Source organism: Littorina saxatilis, linkage group LG13 (assembly GCF_037325665.1).
Source record: "Littorina saxatilis isolate snail1 linkage group LG13, US_GU_Lsax_2.0, whole genome shotgun sequence".
In the NCBI taxonomy this organism is placed as follows: Eukaryota; Metazoa; Mollusca; class Gastropoda; order Littorinimorpha; family Littorinidae; genus Littorina; species Littorina saxatilis.
The window spans coordinates 15,938,103-15,945,459 of NC_090257.1; the positions used below are offsets into that span (position 1 = coordinate 15,938,103).

Sequence of the window (7,357 nt, forward strand, 5' to 3'; positions counted from 1 at the left end):
CCTTTGGTTCTACCCGCTCTACACCAGATTGGTGTGCAGGCTGTGTTCCAGGACGATAACGCGACACCTCACAGAGCAAGGCTGGTCAACAACTTCATCCAGCAGGCTGGTGTCACCAGGATGAACTGGCCGGCCTGCAGCCCTGATTTCAACCCCGTCGAGCACCTGTGGGATGAGCTGGACAGGCGAGTGAGGAACAACCACCCACCCCCGAGGAACCTGCAGCAACTGCTTCAGTTCCTGCATATCGAAAGGCAGGCCATTCCTCAGGCCTTCTGCAGGAAGCTGGTAAACTCGATGCGGAACAGGACTGCAGAAGGCATCGCAAAACGCGGTGGACACACCCATTACTGAACTGTTCGGAACTTGCACATTTTGTTTTCGACCCCCATGTTGTTTCAGAACTTGTTGACACGTAATGCGTGAATGAAATGTCACCATATTTTGGAAAAGGATCGCAGAGATAATGAATTAAACATGTTACAAATTTGATTCAATTTTGTTTGGTGGTTTGGAAGCTGTGTTTGTTTGCGTAAGTGGTCCCTAACTTTTTCCTATGAGTGTAAATATATATATATATATTTGAGTACAGATAATATATGTGAGTAAGATAATTGACAGAGGGACAACAGAAGGCGTTGACTGCTAAAGATAACGAGGAGGAAGGTATACACTTTAGGGGGATTGCAAATGCTAGATAACGACAGCTTTTCAAAGAAAGCACTTTTGTTTTCCAGCAAGCAGTCATTTGTCTCGCCACTGTGTCTGCATCTGTTATCAAAAGCACTTGACACTTATCAGGTGTTTCTGTGATTTTTTTACCTTTATCAAGATCTGCAAAATCGTTTGATACAAACCAACCCTTAGGCTGTAAAGCTCTAGAAAACTGAATAGCATTCATTTTGTAACTCAGATAAGCTGATCAGGAAAATAAAAACTGGTACACACATGTCAGACGACTCAGCTTCACACACCTCAGAACGAGCAAACTTTGGTACAAAAAATATTTATACACCTTTGAGAGAAAAAAAGCGTCATTAGCGCAGGTTCAAATTGAAATTGTCTCACTGGGAGAAATAATTACATAGTTGATCAACAAAACTAAAGCTCTAGAAAACGGAAGAGAAGTCAATTATCATTTAACTCAGGTAATTCAGCTCAGACGGCGTGACACTGTCACAGTGTGACAGTGTGTGTCACCCCAGATGCACGGATGCACAAAATACTTATACACCTGCAGGAAAAAAAGTATTATTAATGCAGGTATAAATACTGTCTCACCAGGATCTACAAAAAAGATGATACACGTTTGAACAGTAATTATAGCAAGCACCTGAGCCCAGCCCCCACCTAATTAACCCTTAGCACACCCAGCACGGTGCACCAACAGACGGACACAATCAATACACAATTTACACGCCCCACGCCCTGCCTTGACACAATCGCCCCATTTGTTTCGTCAGGTGCTTGTACAGGTCTTACCTTGCTATCTCTACCTGTCAAGGCAGAGAGGACCCACTTCACTTTGGCCATTTCAACACTTCCACCGGTCACACAAACAACATAAACTTGATCTTTCCTGAGTCACAATTACAGACAGACAGTGTCCTTTAAGAAAAAGCTTACACTATTCACAGGAAGGGATAAGAGAAGATAAACCTTAGAAACACAGCAACTCAAACTCTTGCCATAAACTTGTTCCGATTGTCCACAAAATTATAGGCTTTTAAAGTATTTGCTGCTACTTGTAGTACATTTCCAGAAGAGTCTTGGAAGAAATCTTTCAGCTCATTTTAAGCTACAGGAATGAAAGATAAAAAGTGACACTCAGAAAACACAGCGAGTTAAATTCTTGCCAAACTAAATGTTCTGCAGAATATTCAGATTGTAGGTTTGTTTTTGCTGCTTCACAATCACATCATAACATTCCAAAATTCCTCTTTAGAAGAAGGAAGGGAAGATAAAAAGCCTGACCCCAGGAAACACTGAATCAAATTCTTGCCATAAACTTGTTTTGGCTTTTTAGAATAGGCTAGTATTTGATGCTACCTATCGTACAGTACTAGATTTCCAAAATCTAATTCTGCCAAGCGCGTTATTATCCACAGGAACAGAAAAAAGACAGTGTAACACCTGGGAACCAGCATTAGTCAAATGTAACTGAAAACTTGTTTGGATTGTTCAGTCATTTGGTGCTACAAATAAAAGTCCAGAATTCCTTAGTCTACAAGAAATCAGCAGGGTCACTCTGTTGCAATAAAACACATTCAGCACACGGAATGCCTGTTATTCAATTCTCATTTCATGTGACCTAAATCAGTTGATATCTTGTGCAAGCACACTCCAAAGCTAACACAAACAACACTTATCATTCTCTGCCTTTGAATAAAATGAAGAATATAAAACAACTTGGACAGTACACTCTGAAGATACAATATCCCTTCCAACACACTGAGGGCCTCAGAGTACTAGGTTTTGTGTTGGGAGTGTAAGCTCTGTCTTAATTTACTGCTGTTGATTTTCTGGAACTAATTCATAATTCAGCACTCAAGCTCCGAAGACAGTGCAGGGCTAGCAACGCATCCTGATCAAGGCAGAGTCGATGATACGGAAAGATTGATTAATTAATGAGCTTCTGCCCCACCTGATGATGTCTAGAAACTTACTTGCTCCAAGGTTGGAGTATGACTGTCTATATATATGGTGAGGTGAAATGACAACTCAGCCGTGTCGATGTAATCAAACCCTTTTTGTACCAGACCTTGAAGTGTGGGTTACGCTTAATAAGGACCTTCGTTATTTCACAGTTCTCAGTCTGCACCAATTGCCATGTGACACTCAGACTTGATATTTTTCATTTTTGTTACTTTCATTTCTTTGTGAGTGCTCAAAGGTAAAATGAACCTCAAGGCATGAGCATCATTGAATACTGGAGACTGATCAACCACATGTATCAATGAAAAAAGATCATAATCTCCTTTTATCAAAAGAAACATCTATAAGCTGCAAAAACACTAAATTCTTGCTTCTGTACATATATGGCCTGTCACACAAGATAGGGTGTTTCTGACTGCAAACAAATGCTCTGAATCATTGAGCTTGAGGACAAATGTGAAGATCAGGCATAGTTTTTTAGTTGGTGGCTTCCTTTTATGCTGTACACACTATGAAATGTTCCTCACAAACTGACCCATGACCGCCTGTTCATTGGTTTATTTTCTGCTCTGAGGTTTGTTTACCTGCAAATTCGCAACATTACGGTTACTTAATTGTCTTGTTAATCTGTCAGCTTAGTTTTGTTGATTGTGGAAGGACAGTTGTGCCTGTGTTATCATAATATGTCTGTAAATACTTAATTGTGTGTGTGTGTGATTACAAACCTAAATCACATACGAGTTCAGATGGATGTCTGATTGAAAGTGATGATTTCATAAGAGAAGTACCAACTGCGGATCCAGACATGGCCTGACCAAACAGATCTGAGGACCAAAATGTGGGGAGCCCTGGAGGACCTGGAAAGAACGTCCATGTTCATGGCATCCTCCGGATTCCGAGTCTGACACAACCGTCGTACGAAGAAGAAGAAGAAGATAAGAGAAGTTAAGCACCGGATTGGCAGGAAGGTGTGTCTAATGGGATTGTTTGTCGAGGTTAACAATATTAGACGGATGTTCATGAGGTGTTTTTCTTTCTTTGTGATCTCTCTAGTTATGACTATTTCTTTTTTTGGATGATTGCGATTCATCACATGTTGATTTTTCTGCAACTATTTGTGTGTTCACTGTCTTTATGACAGTCATGACAAATACTTTTCTATTGATTTTTGGCTCACGTAAGTGTAGCCTATGCGATGATAAACTTTGTCTGTCTGTGCGTGCGTGTGTGTGTGTGTGTGTGATAGAAACTTTAACATTTCCGAGTCTATGGATTACGTCAGTCTCGGTCAAAAGTGTTCGACGTGTGTGATAGAAACTATTTCAAGACGTCACATTATGACGTAAGAGGGTTAGACGTCACGCAAAGGAATTACTGAAAGTCTCGGTCATTGTTATTGTGAGCGGGCCGAGACTACTTGGCAGATCCAGGGTCTCGCTTTCTTGCACAGTTTCACCTATGCTTACTGTGTGTGTGTGTGTGTGTGTGTGTGTGTGTGTGTGTGTGTGTGTGTGTGTGTGTGTGTGTGTGTGTGTGTGTGTGTGTGTGTGTGTGTGTGTGTATGTGTGACGGAGTGATTGAGTTTGTGTTACTGTTTGTCGATTTCTTACGTGAGCCTTGAAGGCTTCGCCTCTTGTTATACTTTGATCTTGTACATTTCCTTATGTTGTTTTATACTGGCATGTTCCAGGTGTGAGGTGATGAATAAATCCATGCACACTCTATGCTGATGTTTGAGTTTTCCTTCCCCTTGTTACATACATATAAAGTCTCTCCCATATATATTTGAGCCCCCACGTTCAAGTAAGGGGCAATTTTGAGCAACCCTTCACATATTATGACCGGCCTGTCACACCCAAACCCAATACTCCAGGTAAATGTGACACAGGAACCTGTCATCAACTTGCCGCTGGCATGCAATTTCCTGAAGTTTTTAGTGTCCATCCTGAATTGTTAAAAGAAGTGTCTGCAATTTCACAGAGGAACCTCATGAAAGGTATAGTTTCATCAAATTCATAGAATGAGACATTAAAGGCGACCCTTTTATTGGGATTGTGTTCAGTCTGATCAGATGGGCCTCACATCACAGTTACATGTACCACTGTATACACAATTATGATGGATTTCAAATCAAACTGAAGTATTGAGACACTTTTTACCAGACATTCATTGTTTGTATTCCAGCTGGGTATTTGGCTGTACAATTCCCTGAGGGAGAAAGCAACCGGAATTTCCATGATAAATATCAGTATCTTCTCTCATTCTCAACAGATATAGTTACAAGTAACTTGGAAAAAAGTCCATCTATCATACGAACAGACGCTTTTAAAGCAGCCTTCACAGCATTTAGAGCTGCACGTCATCTAAGATTGACGGTGTTACACTGGATCATAAATCAACAGGGAATGCAGCTGGCTTTCATATTCATAATTTACCGCATGAATTTCTAAAATATAGGCTCTGGTGTAATTAGACAGTCTAGTTTATTACCTCTCAGTTTTTAGGGTGAGATATTTATGCCCCAAGCAGTAGTAAGGCCAAAAAAAAAAAAGGTGTGGTTAAGGTAACAATTAGCCAAAAAAATAAGGTAGGAAGGTAGGCAATTACTTTTTTTTTAAAAAAAATTTCTATTATAGCAGAGCAACCAAGCGTGTAGCACTCGCAACCGAAGAAGATGCCGCCATTTTTGTCATGGCAAGCGTCTGTTGGGCCTTTTTAGTAGAAGGAGTTATTTCCCTTGCATCGTCTGTCGTCTGTATCACGACTCGAGCGCTTTCGCTTTTATTGCGTTTTCTGCACTGGTTTTCTTGTTTTCATTTTTTTTTATTTTTTTTTAACAAATTGTAATAAAAAGTTATAGGGTCGGCCCCTAAAAATAGGGTAGGTCGGGTTACCGTAACCACACCTATTTTTTTTTTTTAGGCCTAATTAGGTTTCAGTATGAACTGTAAGCAGTTGATCTGAGGTCTGACAGCAGTATTTGTCTCACATGGGCAGATAAACTGATTCTTACTTCTTACTTCAGTATACAAAATTTACAAAACTGCACTCAAACCTGCCTAGGTTAGGCTGACAACACTGACATAATGGTATCTATTTTATTCAGATGCAAAGGAAGCATTTTGGATGTGAAAAGTAGGTAACTGTGAGATTGATCTCATGCCTCATTATAATGCCTTGTACGATAAGGCCATCTGTCGAAAGATGTTTCAAAAAGGGTGAGACTCAGGGATGTTTTACAGAACACTTTGCCAGAGCAACTTCAAAAAGTGTTGCAGCAAAAGCACTGTTGCCTTATACCCGGCCTCTGCTTTAGTAGCCGTATGCTAAATCTTTATTTTAGGCAAAAAAAAAAAAAAAGGTGTGGTTACGGTAACATAGCCAAAACAAATAGGGTAGGTAGGTAGGCAATCACTTTTTTTTTTCTTTTTTTTTCTTTCTAATGTGTACAAATTAAACCTACTCGACAGGGAAATAAGTGTGCGACACGGGCGCTTTCGCTTTCATTGCGTTTTGTGCACTCGGTTTTTTTTTTTTTTTTTTTTTTTGACAAATGTAATAAAAAGTTATAGGATCGGCCCCTAAAAATAGGGTAGGTCGGGTTACCGTAACCACACCTATTTTTTTTTTAGGCCTTACACACACACATGCACACACACACACACACACACACACAGTGACACACACACGCCTACTCTGTCTGAGCTATTACGGTCTTTCATTTATCTCATTATTTCTATGTGGGTCCACTAATAATAATAATAATAATAATAATAACGATTACTTATATAGCGCGTAAACCTCGTGGTGACAAGCCCAGAGCGCTTTACACTTACATAATCATAATACAAACAAGGAAAGAAAACTAAATCCGAATAAATTCAAACATGGTCACACACACCCACACACGCACGCACACACACACGCACACACACACACACACACGCGCGCGCACGCACACACACACACAATCTTTCTTTCGTCATTGTCAATGTTCAGGTAACCCGCAATGTCATTCCATGTACGCATACGTTATACTAGTACAACACACACAGGCACATACACATCTTCACGAACGCCACACTTTAGTAGATAATACACGTGGCAGCGCCAATTACTCCCCGATCATGGGATCTCCTTCAGAGGTCTAACTTAAACATGTGTGTTTTGAGGGCTGTTCTAAAGGCAGATGGTGACTGGGAATCCCTAATGCTCCGGGGGATTTTCTCCCAGACAAGAGGTCCCTGGTACTTGAAGGATCTCTCAAATCCATAGTTAGTTGATTTTCTGTTTCTTTTTGGTTTACTAAGTACATTGGTATAGATCTGTTGCAGAGCGAAAAGAGGAGAGGTTTGAATATTTTGATAACATCTACAAAGACCATTTAAGGTCCACGCTCTCATGAATATTTTCGTTTCGTCTATAAAATATAATCAAACATTCCATGAACTTACCTTTCTTGTTTTTGTTTCTTCATTCTATAGGTACAGTACTACAACTGCAATAACAATAAAAACAGACACACTGGACAAATAATGGATACACTGCACAATTCTGGTAACTGAAAGCTCACCAACAAGGTTCTGACTGTTTGTCATCACTCAACTGAAACAGATCACTGTTTTGCTGACACAGTGACAGGAAGCTGTTTTAAAGGGTGTTATTTGATAGATGTGTGTAAGGCAGCAGAAGATTATAGACA

At 40.1% G+C, this 7,357-nt stretch overlaps 1 protein-coding gene across 1 annotated transcript in view; it reads right to left on the bottom strand.

The window, feature by feature from the left end:
* LOC138983708 (myosin-VIIa-like) overlaps window positions 1–7,357 on the bottom strand; it is a gene marked incomplete in the record, with an annotated part of 78,439 nt that overhangs the window by 59,684 nt on the left and 11,398 nt on the right.